The following is a 27,061-nucleotide window of genomic DNA, read 5'->3' on the forward strand; positions in this document are numbered from 1 at the left end:
ATTATATATGCTGGAACCTGCGGAGAGGAAATTAGATTAATTGCTGCTTATGTGGCATTAATACTCCATGGCGACAGGGCCTCGGTGTTTGAACGCTGGTGGACTTCGTCCTGCTGACAGAGATTGATGAAGACTCTCCCATTAGAACTGAGCACTCTCTCTCTCTGTAGAGCACTGCTTCCAGCCAATCAACACTCACTCTCTGTCTCTTCCCCTCACTGCAGGTGACTGCAACTTCGAGAGGCCCTACACTGACTGCGGCTACATCCAAGGCAAAGATGACGACTTTGACTGGGAGCAGGTGAACACGAAGCAGAGGCCATCGCCAGAGCCATGGCTACCAGCAGGTCAGTCGCCACTCACCATCACCGCTCACACTGCACCTTCACACCGACAATCTTTCCCACTGAGGGAAGTATGGTGCCTGTGACCCTCGGTCCCTGATTACTACGTCTTCGCTGCCACACCTTCTCGCTAGCAGCTGGAGAATCCATTAGAGTGGAGGCCTGAAAGGGCCACGTGATCCACGCCCTGGTGCCCTGCTACTGCTCACCCCATCCCAGTGGCTGGGGACCATCAGCCTGCTTTGTTAGGTGTGTAATTCATTAGCATTGTGGGGGATGGTGGCTGTTGTTGTGGCAGTCGTGATGAATGACGCTGGGGCTGCCACTGTCCTGAGTGCCCCTCCCCCACTTGTCTGGAGGTGATGACTTCTCCACAGCTTGAGACAACCGATGGCAATTTGCACACATCCTGTCAATAATATGAATCCCTGAATCCTAATTGTCACTCATTCACATGATACTCTGGAGTATATTGTATTGCAGTATTAATTAGCTTTATTCTTTTAGAGGGCCCAGTGGGTAAAAGCGTGCGTGAATCACCACACAGTGCCATGGAACACATTCGTAGGGTGCATGTTCCCGGACTCTCTGGCAGCGTGCGGTCTAGCCCACGCCCGGACACGCCTCCGCCATCCGCTTTGTCACACCCTAATAAACTTGGCCATTAGATGGGGCAGCACTGCTGTCTCTTAAACCCCACGCCTAACCACGCGCTAGCGGCAGCTACGCGCTTCTTACCGCCACGGTGGCAGCAGAATTAATCGGTAGGACTCGGCTAATTTCATCTCGCCTCCGTGGGCACGTACCACTGGCTCACGGAGAAATGACCTGACACCAAAGAGGAAGAGGAGGAGGAGGAGGGGAGGAGAGGAGCTTAACACAGGGGAAGTGTTTACCTTTGCGCTGAAATTGATTTATGTTTGGCTGGCAGGAGGCTGGGGAAGGTTAAAGCCCAGACCGGCGCAGGGTGGCCGGCCTACACGCTCGCGCTGCTCCATGCATTTAATTGACTCCCCACCGAAAGAGGATCTGCATCCAAATGTGACGGCGCTTTCTCAGCGTGGCGCTCTGGCCGGTGGCGCTCCCCGATTAGCTGGACCGGGCACAATTAGCCACGCTGCCACCCTTCCGCACGCCTCCGCTCACTTAATACCTCATGGTTCAGGAGACGCGGGCAGCACAGAGTGGAGGCTCCTTCCTCATTCCAGGGATTCAGTGACCATGACGATCCTCACTGCCGCTCCCCACCCACTCTCACCACGAAATGCCATGGCAACATAACGAAAGTGGTTTTTGGTGGTAATCAATACCTCAAGCTCATATAAGCGTGACAAGTCGGTCTGAAATAGTTCATCCCCCCCAATATATATGACAGGCCTTATCTATTTCATTCTATTGCACTGCTGGGGGCTCAGGGCTCTTCTAAGATACATTGGTCTTTTTCATTTGGTGGGTGTCAGGCAGGTCTAGGAGAACCGGCTCTAGTATAAGTTCCACTATTGTGAATGGCCCAGCTCAACCAGAAACGGCATCGGCAGGCACGGTGCCCCTCCCTTCCCGGGGATAGCACCCTCTTCGAAGAGAGGACAGAGTATTCTGGGGTTCTTTCATTTCTCATTAGTTTCTTGATGATAGCATGCCCCCTGGCCACAGTATAAATCAAATGACCCTGCTTGGGAATGTGGGCCGCAGACCACGGGGGAGAAACAGAGCAAGACGCCCAGTGCCCAGAAACGTGCCCTGGTTTCCCCGTGCCCTCTAACCTTTTCCCATTAAAGGGGTGGCAGTCTGAAGCAGCATGTGTTCCTCTGCTCCAGCGAGTCACCGTGGAGAGCTGTCTCTCCACTCACCCTCCCTGACCCAAAGCTTAGGGGGCTTTGTCTGTCTCTCAACCCGAGCTCACAGCCCTGTCTCTTTTTGATGAGGTCACTCCACTGGGCCCGTCAGAGCTGCTCTGGGTGTGGTGTTGGGATCAGGTTACCATGGTGGTGTTGTGCCCGACACATGAGAGCATTCTTAGACTACTCTCCCAACAGGTGAAAACTACTGCAATTGCTTGCCAAGCTTCCTGTAGAGTCTCTCCCCATACATGTCCCGCCGTGCTAGCGTAAGGTGCTAAGAGTGCCATAAATCTTCAACACTTTTTTTTAACAGTACAAGCTGGCTCAGAGGTGTTTGTGTTAAGCCTGTAATGTTATAAGAGGTGCTGGAAAGTATATGGGTTTTAGAGTCCATATTGTCCAGGGACGTCTAACACAATTTCAGTCCATTAGGGCTTTTATATTGATGAATAATCTCCAGTAAAAACTTGCTATCTGTTTTCACTAAAAAGTTTGAGTGCAGAGGCTACCAGTTTATTAGGTTTTTGGTTTGTGCGTTACATCCGATAGGAACGTGCTTGTGTCTGACACGCTCGTTATGTCTTCCACACCCGGCCGTGCCAAGTTCATCTGTGTGGCGCTCGTCTGTGTTGTGGTCTTCTGTGCTGCCCTTATGTCTGTTGTGCTTGTGTCTGTCACGCTTGCCTGTGCTTCTCTTATGTCTTCAACACCCATCTGTACCGTACACGCGTCTGCCCTGCTTTCCTCTGCCCTGCTCGTGAGATGTGTTAGCAAGGAGGCGATGAGTCCAGGATGGAGTGAGGTGATGAGATCACGGTGGAGTGAGGCAAGGCGAGGCAAAGCGCTCTCTCGGTCTCGCCGAATAGCCTTGCACTCATACTGTAGATAAATGGCATCTCACCAAGGAAGGGAGAATTTTTGGTTCAGCAAACATTTATCAGCAAGACGAGCACATATATCCCACCTTCACCTATCAGTCCACAATTCCTCATCCCAGAGAGAGGAAATGCTTCGGTTAAGCAGCCCACTGGAGAGTACTTGTACATGTTCATACATTTCTCTATGTACTGGTGTGTTACCATGAGATAACTCTGCTTATGGAAAGTAATATGTGTGTGCAGAATCCAACCTCAGTGAAAAATCTCTCCCTTGCTAATGTGGCTGGTGTACTGTTCTATCCTTGCATAACACTTTGAAAGCCTAGAGCTCAGCTAGTCAGTAAGAAACGCTGGCCCTGTAAGCTACTTTAGCTATGGCCCTGTAAGTTGTGCTAGCTATGGCCTTGTAAAATACGCTAACTATGACCCTGCTACACTTGCTATGGCCCCGTACACTATGCTATTTGTGGCCCTGTAAATTATGTTAGCTATGGCCCCATAAGCTACACTTGCTATGGCCTTGTAAAATACGCTAACTATGACCCTGTAAGATATGCTATACATTGTCCTGTAAACTGCAACAGCCATGGATCTGTAAGATATACTAGCTATGACTCTGTAAGCTAGGCTAACTGAGGCCATGTAAAATATGTTAAGAGACACACGCATTTGACCGTTTTCACACGCTCTCACGCCACACTTCCGATATCTCACGCCAAAAAAAAAAAAAAAAAAAAATTGTTTATTTACCTCTGATCCACATATATGATTCAATGAGTTACTAGTTTGCTCTGGCACCAACCACTGGCTTGATATAACAAGTAATTTGTGTCCATATTACGTTCGCCCCCCTGTGAAGCGATCTTCAAAAGTTGGCAACCCTGCTATGGCCATGTAAGGTACACTAGCTATGGTTGTGCTCTCAGACCCAGTTCTCCCTCATAGGCAAGAGCACGAGCAGTTTCCTGCTATTTCATATTTGCTTTACTCTTGACATTTGGATAATGTCATTATAAATAGTCATGGGGAAATATAGTCAATAATTAAAGATGAAACACTATTAACTTTATTATCTGTAACTAATGATAGAATATGTGTAATCATGTTCAACACCTAAAATGGCAGGCGTACCAGGATGCTTTATGCAATCCATCTTGAGGTATTCTGGCTTCTTCACATTTATTATATAGTGCATTTAGCAGATCCGATCAGGGTAAATCTGTCCCTGAATTAAATGTATTCCTCCTAGTTATATGACATGCGTCTTATAACCACACACATACGGTTTGACCCTATCACACTAGGCTACTCTATCATATCAACATTAGCTAAAAGTGACAGTGTCCTCGCCACGAGACCACACCTTACCCAGAGAGCACTAAACCCTTGATACAGCCATCATCACTCCAGTTAGTTACAGAAAAAACCACTAATCTGTATTTAATACATCTTCCCTGAAATGACACAGAGAAAAGGCTTTTTCAGTGAAGGCACTGTCTGATTGCATAAGGAAAAAGAGTCAGGGCTGTGGGAGGAATGTCAAGACACATACACCATAACCGAATGTCAGAAAGCAGCATTCACCATCCTTCAGGGAGCTTTTTGGGGTTGTTCGTTTTGGTTGTAGCTCTGCTTTTAGTTGTGTCATCAGTATCATACCTCACAGGGCATGAGCACTGTACTAAATGAGGACACGCACATGCTGAAGTGCTCTGTAATGACAAATTCAAGGTCATATCACTTTAAGCCTAATATTAATGTTCCAGATTGATTAATATAGTTCCCCCCACCACCCCTGTGATAATCTGAATACATATTGACACAAATACCTATTAATATTGTGTCAAAATTACAGGAGATTACAGCCTGACTTCCTCAGCTGCTCTATATGTGTGTAGGAGTGTGGAGGCACAGTCCATGTGTCACAGCGAGATGGCTTGATGCTCAGCACTTACATTCTGAATGTTTCCTAAACACTTATAATTCAAGCGTATGGCAAAATGGCAGCAACACCACGGAACAAATCTCTGATACCTAGCCAGGAGACATGGGGCTTACACACAAGGTGGCGTTAAACGGCTAAGGGCAGTGCGGAGTAGCAGCGCTTAGCCTGGGACCGCACGCTTATTAATATTTCAACTATGGCGCGTTATCACGGCGAGTGCAGCTGTTCGTGAGTAAATAAAGCAAAAGTTGCAGTTCATCAGGCCACCACAGTGGGCCTTTTATGTGGGCTGCACGATAACGATGGTGCAAGGCTGGGCTTTGTGTCATCGACCTTTGCAAACTCCACGCGGAGCTGGCCAAGTACAAGCACGTTGTAGCTGGCCACGCGGAGCTGGCCATTCACTAGGCAGGAGGACAGCAGTGCACCTCGCACGAGCCGCACGACAGTGATGCGCTTGTCAGATATTTAAATAGATTCAGATATAAATATATATAGACAGATACGTTTTGATGTTGACCATTTGTGTGTCATGTTTGTCATTTAACCTGCACGTGAATTCCTGTTCTATTTGTGTGTTGGCCAGTTTCCCTGGGAGGACGCTAGCACAGTCAGGGTCATTGAAAGGCATGTTGTAGTCTCCTGGATTCTTTACACTGGTTAAAAAATGCTGATAGACATTTTTCAGGTCATAATGAAACGAAACGACAAAATGTTCACTTCTACTTCCAAAACAAAAGCTAATATTCACGTTCATATCTGGAACGTACAGCGGAGTTCTCACTCTTACTCTTATTGTTGGAAGCAGGATGTCAAAACTCTGAAAATTCCCAAAGATTTTATCAGTGTTTCACAGTTACTGAAAGCTTCCCTTGTCTAATCTGATAGTCCTCTCCTTAGAGACCGGCAGCACACACACATCTGACATGAGTCAGTGTGTGTGACCTCTGTCCAGCTGTTGCAGCAGAGGTAATCAGATAAGTCCAGGCATTTGTCACAGGCTCTCTCTTCCTCTCTGTCCCTTTATCTTAATCTTCTGGGAGGCTCTGTCTGAATCTCTCTGGGAGTCCCTCTGTCTCCCAGACTCACCCCAGATGGGCTGGGTGGGGCAGCTAATTGCTTGTACAATGTTGGTCAAGGCAGTAACTTGGCTCATGGCAAGGTTTCAGCACAGATCATGTAGAGCAGGGAAAGGGAGACGGAAGGGTGTGGGAGGTGAGACACCCCCCCCAAAGGAGATGACACGATACCCAACACAGGGGCTGCGGGGGGTAATTGGGAGCGGTGAGTGAATAAGGATGACTTTATTACATTACAGCAGGTCATGGCACAGTGCGTGCACAGCATTCACAGAAGCTGATTCACACCAGACACACACACACACACACACACACACACACACACACACACACACACACACACACACACACACACACACACACACACACACACACACACACACACACACACACACACAGTGACACATACATACACACATCCACAAAAGAACACACTGCTGGTTATTCCCCCCCTGTGATTAAAGACCTTCCTTCCAGGAGCCATATAACCGACATCTGCCATGCTAACACTGCCATTTATGGTTTTATTACATTAGCTCAGGTGGAGGAGCAGAGAGCTGTTCTCTCAGAGATATACCAGGATGTCTCCATGCAGACGCACACACTGTTTTGTATTGGACAGTGTCTAAGTGAGGGTCAGAGCACTGATATCAGACTAGCTACACCTTTGTGTGCATGATGCTTTTTCATTCTGAATGGAAGAACCAAAAACGAACTGGAAACGAACACCTGAAGCCTGAGAAAATGTATACAGTGTTTGGTCTGTATATGGCACCCTGATTAGGGACAGAAGGTGCAAAACTGCACTGTCTGCCTCTCATAATGACATAGCCACTGTCAGTTGTAGACGCTGTGCATCTGTAAATGATTCAGTTGGAGCTGCTCCTGTATTGTCCCCTCAGGAGTTATTATTGCAAACCAAATGGCTGACTGAAATGGAACACTCTGAAACCAAAGAGCCAGCAATAGCCTTACATAATGTCATAATACCTCATTATGTGTGAACTGCAGTAACCTGGTCCTTAATTGTTGGCTAGACAAGAGAGAGTGCCCTTGTTTGTACCTCTGCCCTTTTATACCGTGCCTGGATCAGTTCAACTTCTTCCCTATTGGTGGTAAATGGTTGAAACCCCCCCCCCCCCCCACACCCTCAATCCCATCAGTGTGAAAAGGGTACTACCTGATTGCATGTGTGTTTCCCTGAGGTGACAGGTACAGGTAGATATGCCATGGTGACTGGGCGGCTGGATCCAGGACTTTTCATCTGCACTTTGGACAAACGGTGCAAAAACAGAAAAATGCGAATGCACATTCGTCATGTTTATCTGAAACCAAAGTGGGAGTTTGTTGACTTGAGTTGGTGGATAACTACACGGAACATTCAGACTATAAGTAAACTTTTTCTAATTTGATCAAGTGAGCATAGCTAATCGTGTTTTTACTCCATGATATCGTCTTATTGGAATTATATTAAGCCATCTATCCTGGGGATACTGGACCCGAACACTGTATCATTGCCTCTTGTGTGCAACATTAAAACCCTATTTGCGCGGCCGCTCCGCCGGATGCTGGGAACTTCGGGTTAATTTCCCGTGTCGAGGCCTGTTATCAGAGCGGCCGCATGACTGTGCAAACCCTGCATCACGTCGGTTGCTTTGAAAACTGCCTGTCGGTCAGGGGGGAGCAGATTAATTCGCGCTGATGCCACAGGCCCAGCCTTTTGATTACAGAGCCACCTATCAGCGCACACATGGCAGTAATTAAAACCCATCCCACTAATTCCATGCACACAAACACTGATAGTGCAGCGGGCGCCCTGTGGGGCCTCGGTACCCCCGGCCTTGCCTGCCTGTCTGTGCTGTGTTAGTTAACCATGACGCCGTTCTCTCCTCCCTTGCGTATGTCGCTAACCAAGCACGCCCTATCTCGTGTCGTTTTGTAACGCTGGGTCAAAGTCACCCTCCTCGCAAGACGAGCTCCGCATCAGAAGAGCAAGCGGGCTCTGAGACACGGGCTTGGCGGCCCAGCGCCACGGCTAATGGCGTAGCGACCCCACAAACAGCAGCGACGTATAGCAGACGAGACGATAAAGTTTGGGCCTGATGGGCTCCGCATAGAAACCTTTGCCCATCAGGACCGACTCTGTAATTTGGATTCAGGGAAGGTGGGTCAGTGTTTTGATTTGATCTGGGACTCGGGGTGAGCAGTGTCGGCAGAGCACGAGTGAGGAGGCTGCCAAGATGGGCCGGGTTATAGCTGGGGGAGGAGCTAAAACGCACACGCAAGCAATTCATCTTAAGGGACATGATTTGATTTGAGCTTCTTTTTTCTTTTTGGTAAATACAGTACAAAAATATAAAAAATATTATATAAAAATGAATATATAGATGAATATCGAACATAAAAATTAGATGTGAAGAACTCCATGTGTGAAGAATGGAGCAAATTGTCAAAATTAGACTTCTCAAAAAGCAGCTTCTCAGCTTTGCTAAATCTATGACAGCATCTGGAACATGAAAGGTCTCCTAACAATACACTAAACAACATGCATCATCAGAGCTTTTCATGAGGCTCAAAGGCGTCTCCATGGCAATGATGAAGCAAAGAGATCCAGGAGAGAAGACACACCCCTTACTCGTGCCCCACACTCCAAATATTTTGGAAGCCTTTCTCTGTCTCTTTCAGTCTCCAAAATCAGACTATAAAATGGTCATTCATGCCCCGGAGCTAAAAGGACAGGAGGCATTGCATGATGATGAGCAGTGTCACCGTTATCGTCCGTCGTGAATGCCCTTATTTGCGTCTTTAAGCGAGAAAACTGAGGCTGAAAGAACATTTTCTTAGACACACAATCTCAGACTAAGTGTAAATCTCATGTGCAGTTCAAATCTGTAATTTCATCATTCTGTCAGAGATGATGCTGTTTCCCATGGTAATTGTGCCAAGTTAAATAAAGTAGCACAGTTATCATCTTCAGACTTTCTGTGTTCACAGAATATAAAGAGAATTTCAGAAATGAGCTAAAGTGTTTCTAATGCTTGTGCATATGTGTGTGTGTGCGTGTGTGTGTGAGTACGTGTGTGAGTGTATATGCGCATGTGTGTGTGTGTGTGTTTGTGTGTGTGTGTGTGTGTGTGTCTGCGTGTGCATGTGTGTGTGTGTGTGTGTGTGTGTGTTTGTGTGTGTGTGTGTGTCTGCGTGTGCATGTGTGTGTGTGCGTGTGTGTGTGTGTGTGTGTGTGTGTGTGTGTGCAGCATGTGCTCAGTCTCATGCAGTCAGGACCTGTGAGACACGGTAAATTTGTCAGATTTTCTAGTTTGCGCGTGCGGTCCAAACCCGCCGATGGGGAGTGGGGCGCTGCCAGCAGGCTGTTCAGTTTCACCAGCTTTTAGGCTCTGGGAGAATTTCAGCTCAGAACTGAATGGGTAAACATCGGTGTTCAGAACTGAATGGGTAAACATCGGTGTTCAGAGCTGAATGGGTACACATCGGTGTTCAGACCTGAATGGGTAAACCTCGATGTTCAGAACTGAATGGGTAAACATCGGTGTTCAGAACTGAATGGGTAAACATCGGTGTTCAGAGCTGAATGGGTAAACATCGGTGTTCAGAGCTGAATGGGTACACATCGGTGTTCAGAGCTGAATGGGTAAACATCGGTGTTCAGAGCTGAATGGGTAAACATCGGTGTTCAGAGTTGAATGGGTAAACATCGGTGTTCAGAGCTGAATGGGTAAACATCGGTGTTCAGAACTGAATGGGTACACATTGGTGTTCAGAGCTGAATGGGTAAACATCGGTGTTCAGAACTGAATGGGTACACATCGGTGTTCAGAGCTGAATGGGTACACATTGGTGTTCAGAGCTGAATGGGTAAACATCGGTGTTCAGAGCTGAATGGGTAAACATCGGTGTTCAGAGTTGAATGGGTAAACATCGGTGTTCAGAGCTGAATGGGTAAACATCGGTGTTCAGAGCTGAATGGGTAAACATCGGTGTTCAGAGTTGAATGGGTAAACATCGGTGTTCAGAGCTGAATGGGTACACATCGGTGTTCAGAGCTGAATGGGTAAACATCGGTGTTCAGAGCTGAATGGGTAAACATCGGTGTTCAGAGCTGAATGGGTAAACATCTGTGTTCAGAGCCCGGCTGCATTTCACCCCTCCCCCTTTACTTTTAACATGCTTTTCACTGTATTCATTAAAATATCTCGTTAAGCCATTTTATCCATTTGTGGCTGTTGTGATGGTGGCTGAGGTCCCATGGCCGCGTGCAGCAGGCAGGTGGGGGCTTTGCTTTAGCATGCATGCGGTCCTGCCGTCTGAGTGGCCAGCTGAGCCACAGTGGAACTGTAATGAGCGTGCTGGACCACCTTAGTCCCGCGCTCAGTCCCGCGTTCGATCCCGCGCTCAGTCCCACATTAAGTGCTGATTGGTTGCCGGGTCACATCCACCCTGAATCACTGTGGCCACTGTGGCGTATAGTCAGAGACACAGAGCGTCTTGGTCAGGATCCACATCACGTACTCATTATGTTTCATCAAATCAACAAAAGAGAACATTTCTCCAATATTAAACCAGGGCCCTCCAGGAACATAACATATTTAACAGTAGGATGCTCTGTGTGCCTTTGTGTTTGTTTTGTGTGTGTGTGTGTGTGTGTTGTGTGTGTGTGTGAGAGAGAGAGAGAGAGCAAGAGAGAGATGGAGAGATTCATGCAAGTTGTTAAATGATCAGTTACACACGGGGGGGGTGATGAAATATGGAGTGCAGCCAATAGAAGTTTCACAATGATGCAAATTGTATCATAACATAAATTAAATGAATTTAATTTCTGTCCACTGATACATTGAATTGATTTCAAGGAATGAGAAGAAGACTGAAGGGCAGGTCAAACATGAACATGCCCTAAAGAGAACCAGAGAAAGACCACACCAGAGCCACATAAGACCTCCGTAACACACAGGTGGTGTGTTCAGTGAGGCACAACACACACGGCCTGGGTGGGTGTGGCACAGAACCCAGTGAACATGTGCAACACTAGACAAAACAAACACCACATGCATTACATCTAACAGGCTACCGGTGTGTGTGTGTGTGTGTGGGGGGGGGGGGGGGGGTATTGTGTACATGTCCCTGCTGGGTGAATAGGGATTACCTTCAGTACAGTCAGACATTCTTCTACCATATTAGAACAAGCGTAATTGAATAATTGATGGTTCCTCCGTGTCACTGCATTATGTGCAAAGTGCAGCTGTGGAGTTTCAGGGGTTTGAGGTTGTAGTTACTAACATTTCACCTGTGGACCAGAGCAGTGACTCGTCAGGACATCAGGGCTACAGGGCAACAGGGAGTCAGGACATCAGGGCTACAGGGTAACAGGGAGTCAGGACATCAGGGCTACAGGGCAACAGGGAGTCAGGACATCAGGGCTACAGGGCAACAGGGAGTCAGGACATCAGGGCTACAGGGCAACAGGGAGTCAGGACATCAGGGCTACAGGGCGACGTGGAGTCAGGACATCAGGGCTACAGGACAACAGGGAGTCAGGACATCAGGGCGACGGAGTCAGGACATCAGGGCTACAGGGCGACGTGGAGTCAGGACATCAGGGCTACAGGACAACAGGGAGTCAGGACATCAGGGCTACAGGGCAACAGGGAGGGGGTTGTACATTATGAATACTGTCTAGAATGTAGGCATGTAAGTATGTCAAGATTTACAACATGTAGATGTAGAGGTGGAGGTTTTACCACAACACACATTGGGAAATCTGAAAAAGAGTGAATTCTAGTGTACAGAAGATTCTTAAATGCTCATATGCAATTAAATACTTAGACTCATTAGACCACACTTTATATCATATCAACACAATGATTTAAAATTTAAATAGACTGCTAGTCCAACAGCAGAGCCACAGTAATTCCCCCCGTAATGTTGGGACTTTATTGAATATCACTGTCATATCATTATTATTCCAAGGTCTGCATAATTATGCTTAGGTGAACAAAAGAATACCTGGACTGATCTGAGCACATGTCTTTTCCCTTTACTCTCTTTGATTTGGTACACCACATATGTGAGTGGGATCAACCTGAAGCAGTTATTTGTAGTCACTTTGAAGAGTGGGACTGTTTTAACGCTAATGAGTGCAGCCTGAAACGAGAGGCTTTCATCAGACGGCAGTAACGAGGTGGCGCTCCAGACGGGCCGGCCGACACAGCTGGCCTCCGCACCATCGCGCGCTCCCGTTACGTGCAGCGCCACAATTACCCGCCGTAATTCTGCGTTTAGCACTTAATCAGACAATGATGGATCGGAGCTGCGAGTTGGAAGCAAGCGGCCGAGATGCTCGCGCGTCGTCAGCGGTCGGAGGAGCTGTCTCGTTACCGGCGGGCGGAAGGAGGATGAGCCTGAAGAATAGCCGACAGATGAGAGGAAAGGGGGGGGGGGGGGTGTGGGGTGATGGTGGGGGGGTGTGCCTCACACTTCCTCTGTTTTTATAGTCATGTGCTCTCAGGTTGCAGAGAGTTTGTGTGTGTGTGTGTGTGTGTGTGAGTGTGTGTGTGTGTGTGTGTGTGTGTGTGTGTGTGTGTGTGTGTGTGTGAGTGTGTGTGTGAGTGTGTGTGTGTGTGTGTGCGCGTGTGAGAGATCCATCTCTGAATGATCAACTTAGTCTGGGCGAGGTAAAGAGGAGGCAGGAGGGCCTGAAGCCATGTCAGAATCAAATACAAAAGACACAGCAGCCCTGAGTTGGTGTGGAGTGCAGAGAGCTGCGTGTGGAAGGGCGTGATGGAGGAGTGATGGAGGAGTGATGGAGGAGGGATGGAGAAGTGATGGAGGAGTGATGGAGGAGTGATGGAGGAGGGATGGAGGAGTGATGGAGGAGTGATGGAGGAGTGATGGAGGAGGGATGGAAGAGTGATGGAGGAGTGATGGAGGAGTGATGGAGGAGGGATGGAGGAGTGATGGAGGAGTGATGGAGGAGTGTGATGGAAATTTGGTGATTTCCATTTAGATCAGGCTTTCTTACTATACGTTAAACACATTAGAAATAAGGTTTTTACATATGTGTGTTAATCATGCCACTGAAGCCATTCTGGTGGCTTCAGTAGGCCTCAGAGATGTGTTTATGTGTGCCTGTCTGGGACATTTAATCTGATGTTCCTCTGGTGTTCCTAAACTGACCTCGCTGGAGACGCATAATCTCAGCTTGGAAAGGACTACGGCGACACTCAGTCTGCCATGCCATCACGAGGATGCTGAGCAGGGAGGGGGCACGCATCATATGCATCTGTCAAATCAGAGTTAATCACTCCTTACTTTGTCCAATCATATTTAGTTAATAACCGCGTGTTCACCTCGTGGACACCGTGTGTATTGATGATCAAGGGTATAAAGGATGAGAGTTCGGAATGGGGAATTAGCTCTCTCTGTGACTGACACTTGGGTGTTTGTAACGGAGATCTCAAGGGTTTAATCTATGTCTATGTTTAAATAAATCATTGTACTTATTATCTAACCCAACTGCTTCTGACTTATTTTGTACTCACCATTGAAGGGTTTCAGAATTTCTAAGACAGGAGTGATGGAGGAGGGATGGAGAAGTGATGGAGGAGGGATGGAGGAGCCAGTGGAGGAGGTCTGCTCCAGCTGAAGTCCAAGCAAGGGCTACAGGCACAGTGCAGTGTGATTGTGTGTTTGTGTGTGTGTGTGTTTGTGTGTGTGTGTGTGTGTGTGTGTGTGTGTGTGTGTGTGTGTGTGTGTGTGTGTGTGTGTGTGTGTGTGTGTGTGTGTGTGTAGAGAGAGAGCGGGAGTAAAGCAGCTGTGTAGGAGAGTTCTGCCCTGTGCTACGAGGGGAAGGGGAACCCTGTGCTGGCCACTGTGAGGTCCACCAGCAGGACCGGTTGGGCAGGATGCCCCTTTGCCTCTAGGCACACTGGGTCTGGTTGGTAGGCGCTCTGTGTGTCATGGGCCGGCCTTCCTTCCTGCCTGGGCTGGATCCTCTCAGCACCACTTATCTGTTTACACTGGAAACAGGGGAAGACCGTTGGGAGGGAGCCCGAAAACACCACAAGTTCTACCCCCAGGGCTGGAGGAGGGGAAACACTTCTCACATGTGCATTCTTCTCCCCCACATCCACACGCTGCTGCACCTCCAGTGTGTGGAGTGATCCGCTCGCCTCAGAGGAAGCAGATGGCACATCCCTGAATCTTGGCAGCAGAAGTTCACACAATCCACGGAAGCCATTCCACAAAGAGCCGAGTAGGGTGTTGGGCCACCTGGGCAAGAAGAAACTCGTCACACAATCAAACAGCTGCAGGAAAAAAACACATTCAAACAGCAGAGAATTGACTCATACTGAAAATAAAAGAGATGCCAATGAGCTATTCACACACAAAGGGCTAAAATGCCTCAATATCTTCATGTGCAAGATATTTTCCGTTGGAGGGACATGGTGTCATTTAGCCTGTCGGATGTCACTTTCCCAGCAGAGACTCCTGGATAAGTTGATCTTTTAGAGAACTCGGGTCCTATCAGCTTCTTGTCATGGCTGTCTTCTACGAGTGTGTGGTAGGAAGGAACCGCACGTCTCTTGTCGTGTGTGGAGCCGCACACAGGAGCAGGTCAATGATGTGGACATTGGAATACACATAGTGCAAATAACACAACAGTGTAAGACAAGAGCAAAGAGCACAAGAGCAAAGAGCTCCGTCCACACAAGGACTCATTATGTATCCCTCAAAATATATAGAAAATATATAGTGCCTGATGATTTGTCATGTTGGCTATTGAGGAGAACTACACAGTAGTAGGAGAACTGTGTGTGTGTGTGTGTGTGTGTGTGTGTGTGTGTGTGTGTGTGTGTGTGTGTGTGTGTCTTTGTGTGTCTGTGTATGTGTGTTTGTGTGTGTGTGTGTGTGTGTGTGTGCATTTGAATACACATACTCTGTTCATCATAATTTGTGTGTGTGTTTGTGTGTGAAAGGTGTGTGTGCGAGAGAGGTGTGTTTGTGTGTGTGAGGTGTGAGGTGTGTGTGTGTGTGTATGTGTGCATGTACACATCTCCTGTTCATCCTCATTTGAAACTGCTCTCCCATCTTTACACTAAGCGTTTTGCCAACGTGCTGAAGGAGCAGGTTGTACAGATGAGGAGCTGGTGCACATAAAGAGGGCGAGCAGGAGCTCAGAGCGCCCGGCCACCACTCCAACCTCATTAACATCTGAAGAGGACTAAAGGCAGCAGAGAAATCTCAGGAAATTAAGCTATTGAGATGTCTTTTCTCGCTGCACTTTAAAGAACATGGTCCCCTTCCCTTAATCTGAACTCCAGAGGCCTTATCACTAGACAAAACTTGGTGTGTGTGTGTGTGTGTGTGTGTGTGTGTGTGTGTGTGTGTGTGTGTGTGTGTGTGTGTGTGTGTGTGTGTGTGAGCAACAGAAGAAGGAGTAGGAGATATAAAGCACAATACAGGATGGTGGGAGTGTGGAGAAAGCTCTTCATCTGGAGAGAAGCACAGAGATTATTTAAAGGATCAGCAATGCAGAGTGGTCAGAATAATGACCACGGCTGCCATTATGGCAAATTACATCAGAGCCCCAGACTACTGGCAAAGTGCGAATGTTTTATTAGACCCTGGACATACCATGCATATCCTCACTTAAAAGTACTGAACCATAGAGTAGGAGTGCAAATTCCTTCTCATGGCCCTAATGCTGCCCAGCTCACGACGATATGGAGAAGGTAGTGAAGCTGCATTAAGGCAGTATTAATGCAGTATTAATGCAGAATTAATGCAGTATTAGCACAGTATTAACACAGTATTAATGTAGTATTAACGCTGTATTAACGGTGTTAATGAGAGGAAAGTGTACACTATCCATCCACAGGCCGTCAGAATCCCAACTCCATGGAGGCTTCATCAGAAAGGCCTTAATAGGGGTCATGTCTAATAAGCAGCTATTTCATTTAATGCATAGAGGCTCAGCTCTGGTTTCACACGGTTTTAAAGATCTCTCCCTCTGGAAGCCATGATGCCATTCTTCACACGCAGCGTCCTCCTCCACCAGCAAAGCGAAGAGTCACGATAGGGTGTGTTAAAAAGCCTCACCATGGCGGGATCAGAACAACCTCCAGGTGTGTTATTATCATGGCCAAATTATGACACACACTATAGTATGTTCATTGGTTTAAAACAGCAAAGGCTTTTTCTTTGAAATGACCCAAATGTTTCATGTTGATCTACCCCACAGAGATCTGTGAGTTCATCTTTTTCAGACTGTTAGCCTAATTACGTTTGTTACTGTGAGAGCACGCCAGCTTCCCATTGACACTGGGCAGAGCAGCAATGGACCGGAGTCCTTGTTACAGCACATTTGCTGGGATAAATTGTCTTTGACTCATTAGACTGCTGTTTGTCTCTGCTCTGTGGAATATGGTTTCCTGCTCCCCTAATGGGTGGCAGGCAGGGAACGGTGCGAGACGACGTCTCTGACGGCCTGTGCACGCTCACCATGGCCACGATATCCATCAGCCTGCCTTCCATCAATAAAGGGCTTATTTTAAAAGCAGTCGGTCAACAGTGCTATTGTGTTGGTAAGTGGTGTTCCTCACTGTGGTAATGAGGTTAGCCTGTGTTTATTCATCAGCCAAGATCCTTGGCCTGCCGCTTTGTGCTAATGCATCAGGGGGCGGCTCTGAACTCCGCTTATGACAAAGGGGAAGAAAAAACGAAAATAAACAAGCACGGTGTACGAAGTCGTGCGGACGCACGTGACGGTGCGGCTATGGGGTAGGCGGTGCTCGGGGGAGAGCCGTGCCTCCTGCCTTTGGGATACGATGGAGGGGTGCTGCCCCTCAGGTTAAGGCTTGGAGCCACAGCGCCCCCGCTGGCCAAAGAGCGGAGACGCGCCACAGGTGGCCTGAGAGATGTGGAGAGCAGCCAAAGCTGGAGCCGTCCCTGCGTCCCATGGTGGCGCCTCCATAAAGAGGGCTTAGAAAGGCCGCCAATCAGTTGCTCAGAGATGCAGCTGGTCCCCAAGAGTGGGTGGGACCCACTGTCGTTGCCAAGCAAGATCTACTGGCTAACAGGCAAAGCCATGCAAATGTGACGGGCACCCAAACGAATCGCCGAGCAGATGACTGCTGGCTGGGATTTTCCCCAGGCTGTTAATCTTTTGAGTTTGATCAACGCAATTAGTGGGAGAGAAAAATGAATTACTCAAGAACACCTGGTATCAAATAAGCAGGCTATGCTCGAATCGATGTTACTCGGAGTACGTATGTTTAAAGTCGCTCTGCTGATCCACGTCCTTTCACAGGGAAAGTGAGTAACATTAGCTGAGCCGTTCGTCTGAGCCTGTGTTTGTTTCCCTTTGAACCCGAGCCAGATAGCAGTAAAGGTCAACAGAGAGACTGTCCAGCCTTCTCTGTATGCGGTGTGGTAGGTTTATCGGGGGTCAGGAGCAGAGCTCTTGTTTATATTTACACAAGGGGTTTGTATTGGAATGAGCCATAAACTCAATTACCCCTTTTAGCACCCCCACCATGGCCGGGCCGTCCGGTCAGTCCTATCTGGTACGTGGCAGCAGTTCGTCTTCCTGGCCTGACGCAAATCCCATTTTCAATAAGCCCAGCTTCAATTTACACAATACTTTGCATGTGAAGGTTAATCAATAAGCGCAGGCCCAGCAACGCCCTGGTACACGTTCACCCAGTCCAGAGCTGCTTCTTCACAACCATTAATCCTAACATGAGAAAATGGGAAAGAGAACACCCATCTAATTCCAAACAAATGCATTCATCAACATCCCCCCAGGGCATTGGGCCAAATTGGTTGTGCATATGCGTGCGTGTGCGTGTGTGTGTGTGTGTGTGTGTGTGTGTGTGTGTGTGCATGTGGGTGTTCATGTTCGTGATTGTACAAGACTGCTGCATTGTGTGTGTGTGTGTGTGTGTGTGTGTGTGTGTGTGTGTGTGTGTGTGTGTGTGTGTGTGTGTGTGTGTGTGTGCACGGGTGTGTGAGAGTGTGGCGTTTGTTATGCAGCTGCTGAGTTTGGAAACTGAAATGCTACTGATTTTGTGTATTTTTGCGGTGGCAGTGGTGAGCTCTAGATGAAATGGGGTTTGTGAAAGGGAGAGTGCATGCTGACCACATACACCACGGACCCAGGTTCACCTCTACCTGGCCATGATTACGGGGGACATCATCTGTTGATCAGCTGAATGAAATTCAAGACTGGATTTTTCTGAATGCAATTGAATTAGAGCCAGTGTGTGCTATGCTCTGTGAACACAATCAGCCATGTTTTCTTGGACTGCTCTGGTCTCAGCAGGTGACACACTGTGCCATGCTTTGATGACCCTTATAGATCTAGGGTCATTATGACCCTCAGCCTTTGCACTAAGATGTCACTTCAATCCAAACATGCTTTGTGTCATCCAAATACACTTAAATCTAATTATTACAAATAAGATTAGGAGAAAATACACTAACAGGATTTTTACATAAGAACATCAGAATCATCTAATCAGCAGAGATGTCAGCAAAAGTATTTTAGGGAGTTCCTCAATAATGAATTTCTGACACAGAATGCATTTATTTTGAAAGTGTATTGTGTTGACTCTAGAAGTGTTTTCCTGGAGTGACCTTTGGTGCCAGTGTGCAGTGTATTAAAGTGAGCGTGAGATCTGTGCATTAGCTCTTACTTCGCTTGTACATTTGTAGACAATAATAAAGTGCACTGGAAGCATGTAAAGAAAGGCCACAGTTCCAGTGTTATTAGCCATGACTCCTGTTTAAAGAGGATTTCTGGGGTGATGCACCTCAAAGCCTGTTCCACCTCAGTCGTTACAGTTACAGCCACTCAAACACCACAAAGGGTGTCTAGGGGAAACTCATTGGCGTTTGAGTGGCGGACCGTTGTTCACCCAGCATGGATGTTGTTGTCCTAATGGTGTTACATTGACCGAGCTGCTTCTACACACGTAGTGATGTTGGACACCTCACATGGCTGTGGCGAGCCAGGAACAAGCGTAACACGAGACTCCGGACCGCAGACGTAGACGATGTTCCTAATGAAGCGGTTTGCGTAGGTGTAATAGATATTGAACATGCATAACCAGTGTGTCTCTCTCTCCCTCCTTCTCCCCTGTGGTTCTGGGATGGTGGGACGGGACTCCGGTGTCCCTTTTGCAGCACATTGGTTGTACATTGTTCTGATGCTTTCTCTCTTTCTCTCTGATGGAGAGTCATTGATCCATGTGCTAAGTGAAAGCTGCTGTCTCCTCCCGAGTAGAAAAATCTCATTACCGATCGCACTAGCTCACGGGGAGGTGTTTACACGCAATAACAAGCCCGCTGGAACGCAACCAACAAGACGAGTGTGTAACGCGACCGGCGTTATCGTATCACCTCCTCTCTCACGCACCCGGCACACTACCATGTATTTAACCTTTTGTATCATGTATCCTGTTAAAATATTTAAGTGCACCAGTGAATGAGACCTTGTAGACAGCACTGGGTAAACATGCATCAGAGCAGTGTCTTCCATTAACCTGAAATTAAAGCCATTAATATCTACTTGTTGGTGCAGATGCAAAGAGCCACATTTGTTTAGAATCCAGGGAAATGGGGGCTAAAAGATGTTCCCTCTTTTGTTGCACATTATGTTTAGAAACCTTTAATATTGGCACACAACCAGAATGACACTGTCTTGTACATCTGGATTAATTTCAGACACCTCTGACACACGTAATTCATTAATGAAGTACAATCACGAGTCAGTAACTGACACATTTTAACTTCCATGTTTGTAAGTTTTGAAAAACAGTGTACTTTACTTTGAAAGTCCCAAACTAGCTAGCAGAACTCCAAAGAAATCTTTAAGCCATATCACCTTTCAGTGTTCAGCAATTGTTCTTGTCCCTTGGAGATGGTTTACTGCAATTCTTTTCAACATTGTAACCATGAAGGAGCTGAGTGATATTTATACTGACCTGAACTGCTCTTTCATCCGCTATGCCGCACTAGCAGTGCAGAAAACAGTGTGGTTTTACCACCATGGACATGTTTTAGTCTGCTTCTGCTCGGGTGCACAGGAATAGTCTTTTTTTTTCATCAGAATAACACAAACCAATTAGTGAGCGACATGCACAGTTTGAAAGTAGTGCCCTTTTTGGAAATGTGCGAGCAGTCCTTCACGTGCTTTTAAAAGCCATTTGCTCTTAGAATGCGCTGAAAATTACATGGCACAGCTGAAATTACTCAACGCATGTAGTGGTGAAATGCACGAGGGTGTGAGACCTGTGAGATCTGACCTGAGCTTTGGCCTCTCATTGAACAGGACACAGGGGGGCCACACTCACCTAATGATGCGTTTGTTGTAATAATGCAAGTGGGGCCAAAGGTCATTTGGCTCATTGCTTTTCCACTCACTGGTTCACATCCCATTTTGAGCTTCATCGTGAGCGTCTGAAGTGGGTTTTCCCCCTGGACCCTCCCGTAGCGGAGGAGAGGAACAGGCTATGAGTGTTTGATAGGAATCACCGGTGAAAGAATGATCAATGTCTTCTAAAGCTGACGGCTGGGGAAATGATAATGTTGAGGCACTGCTATCACAATCTCTCAGGTACAAATCAAAAGACTAAAGACTCTTCTCCTTCAGGCCAAGGCCCCTGGGATCCTTGTCAGAGCCAAGCGAGCGGTTCAGCTCTGCAGACCTCTGTCCTCCTTTAGTGTCCTCGACTTTGTAAGCGCCACTCCAGGCTGTTTTGATGGCGTGACGTAAATGCATGTCCTCTTTACGAGAGGCAGCGGGCTGGTTGACCGTGTGGCACCATCCAGCCTCGCTGAGCAGCGAGGTGTGGGGGTGGAGGGCGTGGCCTGGGGGGCCAGGACGTGCAGGTGCATCCTAATGAGGGCACTCACTCGGACGGCTCCTGTCAGGATCTCCCCTGGCAGTGCCAGGCTGGCATGTCCGTCTCCGTGGCGATGTACGCCAGCAGCCTCTAATTTCCCTGCTTGACGATGAGAGCACCACTCCGTGTTATCAGCTCTCTCCTCCCCTCTCCATCTCTCTCCTCCCCTCTCATTCACTCTCCTCCCCTCTCCTTCACTCTACATCTCCCTCCTTCCCTCTCCTCCCTCCCCTCCCCTCTCTATCCCTATCCTTCCCCTCCTCCCCTCTCCTCCCTTCTCCATCCCTCCTTTTCCCACTCCTCCCCTCTTTATACACCTCCGTCTCTCTCCTCCCTTTTCCTCCCCTCTCCTCTCCCCCTCCTTCCTTCTCCTTCCCTCTCCTCCCCTCTCTATCCCTTTCCTTTCCTCTCTATCCTCTCCTCCCCTCTCTTTCCCTCCTCCTCCCCTCTGTATCCTACTCCCCTCTCCTCCCTTTTCCTTCCCTCTCCTCTCCTCCCCTCTCCTCCACTCTTTCCCTCTCTCCTTCCCTCTCCTCATGTTTAATGATTTCACCTACGGCCACTTGCAGCACTTTGCCATCTGAAGCCGTGCTCTCGTTAACGACACCAATGGCACCATCTGGACGAGAGGCTGTACGCCGGCCCATCCAGGTACGGTGACGTGTCACCACCCAATAACTGCCCGTTTGCTTCCTTTATTCACAGTGTAGAGGGAGCGGTGCTTGCGTTAGTCTAATGAGCTGCAGAAGTGGCAGGTGTGTGCTGGGCTGCTGATGCCACTTCCATTCTTTGCAACACAGCCGTTCTCACTCTTTCCGTTTTTTCCCTGCATACCTCATGTCGGTGGCAGCCTCAGAAAGCCCCACAATGCAATGGGACAGCTTCCGTTGCCTGCTGCCAGTACATCAGTGCTACTGTATTAACACAGCTGTAAACAATAAGAAACCAGGAGCGCTGCCGCATCTGCTATCGTAATTACATTTCGTAATTACATTTACATAACACAATTTTTACAGCCAGCCGTGTCCAGCCAGCCGGATTTCCCGTGGTTCAATACATCACATCATGGCTGGTAGTTTGGAGGAGGACTGTAAGCGTGTACCGGCTGGCTTTGTGGCAGTTTTGTGGCAGGCTGTGAATCTTTTGTGTCATTTGGAAACAGTGAGATGCTGCGTTAAGAAGAAGAATGTTCGATACGAGGCACGCACACACAAAAGCTGGAATGTATTTAGATTTATTCTATTCTAGTTTGATAAAAAAATTAAAATTACTAAAAATCTCAGTTTGACAAAGCATGGAAAGACTCTAGTTTGGTGGCTTGACATTTTGAGATGAGAGATGAGCATTGCGGTCTCCATCTCTTTCAAAGGTTTTCCAAACACAGGAGGTCAATTTGATCAAGAAGACAAGTACATCTGGATGAAAAGCACTAGTACAGTTAAACTGTGAATCACGTGTTCAGTTTGCTTCTCACACTCACTTATCAGTTTGTTTATCACACTTACTTTCTTGAGAATGCATTTCCCATTCCAAGGTGTTCCTTCATATGTAAGCCCAAAAAATGCTACATAAATGTGAAATATGTGTAACATTTCAATGATGGAAAATCTATTTCACCTTATTGCATGACGGCTCACATTGAGGGTTATACTTCCTCCATGATATGGGACCTGCTACATGACATCAGAAGATGGTTGAGTGGGACTCTAGGACATACATAATCAACTAATCAATCAACAAATTCAGCTCATTTGATAAATGAAGCGTTGTAGGCATGTTTTCTCCAAGACACTTCCACAGCTTAGAAAGTTCTTAGGTGTATGTTTGAGATTTCGTTTTATGCTCAGTCGAGGTATTAGTTTATGGATGCGTCCTTGGGTTTCACTTTAGCCATCTGCACACATAAAAAATACATGTGCCTCTCGTGAAGGTCAAATAGCTCCTTAAGGCACATCTTTGTTCACTTGGATATGACAAACAAAGCAAGCGTCAAAGCAGGCGTGGAGATAAAGGGAGCAGAACAGAAGGTAGGAAGCACTTGAAAGGTGATGTGTGGCCTCACTGGGCATTTCAGAAGGTTAGGGTGGCGTTACGCAGGGTCTCCGCCTCCCTACTCCCTCGTAAACAGAAAGCTGGAGTCTGGACATGTCTTGCTCGTAGGAGATCATCACGTAACAGACACTGGCTGTCAGATTTGGACAGTGCCTTGGCAGATATTGAACTAAAGGACTGGACATGATGATAAATGTCCAGCTTGTGAAACACATTAGAAAACAATTTGTATCATAGGGATAAGCGTATGTATTATTCTTCAGCCATCACGGACATAAATCCAGAAATGAAGAATGAGAACGTGGTTTTTTTTTCTTCCATGTGGAAGCGCGTCTTATTTCATTCGGATAATGATGTTGGCAGAGAGCTATGTAGAACTGTAACCAGGTACCATTTTTCAAATGACAGTGTTAAATATTGGATGATTTATTTGGTGGTTAAAATGCTAAGACTCTGCTCCAAGATTTGCCTGAGATTCTCAGTTTCGTTCTCTTTTTCATCAGAGCATGGAAGCGTCAGAGACATTAATATTCTGTAAAATCTTTATGTACAGGTTAAAATGTACAGGGCCAGTGAATTAAGAGTTTTCTCTCTCTCTCTCTCTCTCTCTCTCTCTCTCTCTCTTTTTTCTCTGCCTCTCACTCTCATTTGCTCTTTCTCTCTCCGTTTCTGGAGAGTATGTAATAAACAGATGTATGGAGCCAGTAATTAAAGTGTAGTTAAATTAGTTCAGTGATATAAATCAAGTTGTGTGATTGATCATGATGGGATGTTTGTTTATAATGAATGATCTCTATGGTGGTTGAATGTGGGTGTCTGAGCTGCTCTTCCACTAAGCGCCCCCCCCCCCCCCCCCCCCCCCCCTCCATTTTCATCCCAACCCTTCAGGCTCTCTAAGATGTTGTTGCGTTTCTCTAGTTATAAATGATCACTGCTTCCTGCAATTCTCAGAGGCCAGAGGAGATTAACGATGACATTGCCTGAAGAATGAGGCGCGCAGGTGGGATGGGGTTGGATTTAACACCTCAGCTGGCAAAATCAGCCACACGCCAGAAAACAGAAGTGGACAAGGTTGTGCGTGTTGCCATGTTTTGGGCGGTGCTTTTGAAGCTATTACACAGGAACCGCTGCGCTGATGTAAGGGTCTCTGTTCGCAGCACCCCCACCCCCCTGTAATTACCAACGGTGTCATTATGTACATTGCGAGCAGGTCCAGACATGCTCGGGCCAGGTACAGCCCACGCCAGAGCAGAGAGGCAGGCCCGGGTGTGAGTGTGACCCACCTCTGGTGCAGGGGCAGCGTGGGGCGGTCAGGACTGGCAGGCTGCTGTGTTGCCAGCACAGGTGCATACAGCTGTTTCTTTTCCTACGCCATTGTCTCCTTTGTTAGCACAGTGCACCACAGCATATTATTGGCAAACGGTTTGTTAATTCTTCAACCGCACACACGCCGTGTATACGTCACTCTTGTAATGTACTTCTAATTGCAGTTGCAGGGGATATAAATTAAAGGCACGGAAGCTGTTAGCTGCGGTTTGCATTGAAAGTCAGACATATAGATTTACACATACGCTTCATAGAGCCGCTTAAGAACGTCTGTTCATGAAGCTTCAGAGAGCAGAGTGATTAGTTTTTATAATCCTGAACTCGATGGACAGGAGAGCTTCTGTAATGGCCCTTGACCCAGAGAGTGGTGATTGTCAAGGGCTGGCATGGAGCCTCTCTGCCTCAATTTGCCCCTCGCCGCTCTCCAGAAAGCATTGTGGTCTTATTGATCCGGCAGCACTCCGCGCCCCAGCCTCCTCCCTCACCCCACGGCTGCCTGCCAGCCACTAATGGACTAACTCGGCCTAACCTGGCCGCTGCATCCCAGCTCCGTGCTTCTCGTCTGCGCGGGGTGCCAAACACCGCACCGCGCTGCTTTCGCTCGCACCCGCCCCTCCCGCACCTGCTGCTGGGGGGCGTTCGGACCTTTTTTAAAGGTGCTGGGACACACGGCCTTTATATGCTCATCAGGACGCTTGTAAGAGCAGAGTGAAATAAGAGCACTGATGCAGGGATGTGGAATTACCACAGTGGTTCAAAAGAGATGTGGGGGATTACCGTAGGTGACAACAGCAGTGCGGAGCAGACTCAGCAGTTTCAGTAATGACATCCTTGTCTAGTTTTGGCATAAAGAGCACAGACGTGCTATATCAGCATGACTTTATCTTTTCCCACACTATTAGCATGGATATCAGACTAGATGTGTCCAAACGTGACTATCCTATACGTTAATGAATGGAGTAACAGAGACCAGGTGTCTTGCTATGTGGAAGCTGTTGTGAAAGTGTATCTTAAATATTTGGTCAATATTGCTTTAATTTGATTCACATGCTATGCCTGTGGGCCCCTCGGACATGAATCTCAGTCCACACTATAAACAGAACAGGTGCTAAGACATCCTCCCATGTAAAATATAAGCTTGTAAAACGACATGGTCATGTTTGTTTAATGACACTGGGGTCAAAGGTGTTGTCAGTGGCAACGTTTGAGATCCTAAAGCTAAGTACCAATAACAATGTTGTAAATCTAGAGCTGAATAGTGTAAATGGAGAGCTGAATAAGGTAAATGTAAAGCTAAATTGTGTAAATGTAGAGCTGAATTGTGTAAATGTAAAGCTGAATAATGTAAATGTAGAGCTGAATCGTGTAAATGTAGAGCTGAATAATATAAATGTAGAGCTGAATCGTGTAAATGTAGAGCTGAATAGTGTAAATGTATGGCTGAATAGTGTAAATGTAGAGCTGAATAGTGTAAATGTAGAGCTGAATCATGTAAATGTAGAGCTGAATAGTGTAAATGTAGGGCTGAATAGTGTAAATGTAGGGCTGAATCGTGTAAATGTAGAGCTGAATCATGTAAATGTAGAGCTGAATAGTGTAAATGTATGGCTGAATAGTGTGAATGTAGGGCTGAATAGTGTAAATGTAGAGCTGAATCGTGTAAATGTAGAGCTGAATAGTGTAAATGTATGGCTGAATAGTGTAAATGTAGAGCTGAATAGTGTAAATGTAGAGCTGAATCATGTAAATGTAGAGCTGAATAGTGTAAATGTAGGGCTGAATAGTGTAAATGTAGGGCTGAATCGTGTAAATGTAGAGCTGAATCATGTAAATGTAGAGCTGAATAGTGTAAATGTAGGGCTGAATAGTGTAAATGTAGGGCTGAATCGTGTAAATGTATGGCTGAATAGTGTAAATGTAGAGCTGAATCGTGTAAATGTAGTGTTGGATAGTGATTATTTCTGCAAGCAGTCTAAATCTCAACGAAGCACTGTTGTGGGTGTGCATGTTCGCTTATTCAGAGAGGTATTTGGAGTTCTTCAGCCCTCTATATGGTGTTATCTGTTCACTTATGTGAACCTTCCTTGAATGATCTATCAAGAATATTCTTTATGACAGCTGTTATCATTTGTACAGCACTACAGAATCCATAGGCTAGCATGCATGGGTCTCAGAGCAGACTTTTCAGGCTGTTACAAGTTTCTGTAAGAAACATCAGTTTTATAAGTCAGAAAAGCAGTTTTTATGTTCCTTTGTTTGATTTAAGTACTTAAGGGCCAAATTAAAGGTGAGTAATGCCAGGATATATTCTCGTGTTAAGAGATGAAATAAGCCAGAAGTACTGGCCCTGGTCACAGGTACCATAACAAAAATACCAAGCTGAGCACTTAAAATGTGTGGAAATGATGCCTGATGAGTCTCTCTCTCTCTCTCTCTCTCTCTCTCTCTCTCTCTCTCTCAGAGCTGTGTCAACACACTGAGAGTCAATAGCTGGGTTTCCAGGATGAGAAAGCTGCTATTAATGTTATGTGGAGGTTATTCATTAACCATTCTGAAGACACAGTTCCTCTGTGTTATTTAATGTCCTTTTCATAACGGTGCTAGCCAAGCAAACAGTTCACACATTACAGATTTTTAAAGCACATGGTTTGGATCACTTAAAGACCTACTTCAGT

The 27,061-nt window shown here is 46.9% G+C and overlaps 1 protein-coding gene across 5 annotated transcripts in view; it reads left to right on the forward strand.

Annotated features, from left to right (window-relative positions):
• Positions 1-214: 214 nt before the first annotated feature.
• Positions 215-27,061, forward strand: part of LOC143474015 (receptor-type tyrosine-protein phosphatase mu) — a 134,600-nt gene continuing 107,753 nt past the window's right edge. For all 5 annotated transcript variants that reach the window (XM_076971262.1, XM_076971263.1, XM_076971265.1 and 2 more), the window contains exon 1: positions 215-347. The gene's annotated coding sequence lies outside the window, so the exon portion shown is untranslated. The remainder of the gene's footprint in view (positions 348-27,061) is intronic.

This window comes from Brachyhypopomus gauderio, chromosome 13 (genome assembly GCF_052324685.1).
Source record: "Brachyhypopomus gauderio isolate BG-103 chromosome 13, BGAUD_0.2, whole genome shotgun sequence".
NCBI lineage: Eukaryota > Metazoa > Chordata > Actinopteri > Gymnotiformes > Hypopomidae > Brachyhypopomus > Brachyhypopomus gauderio.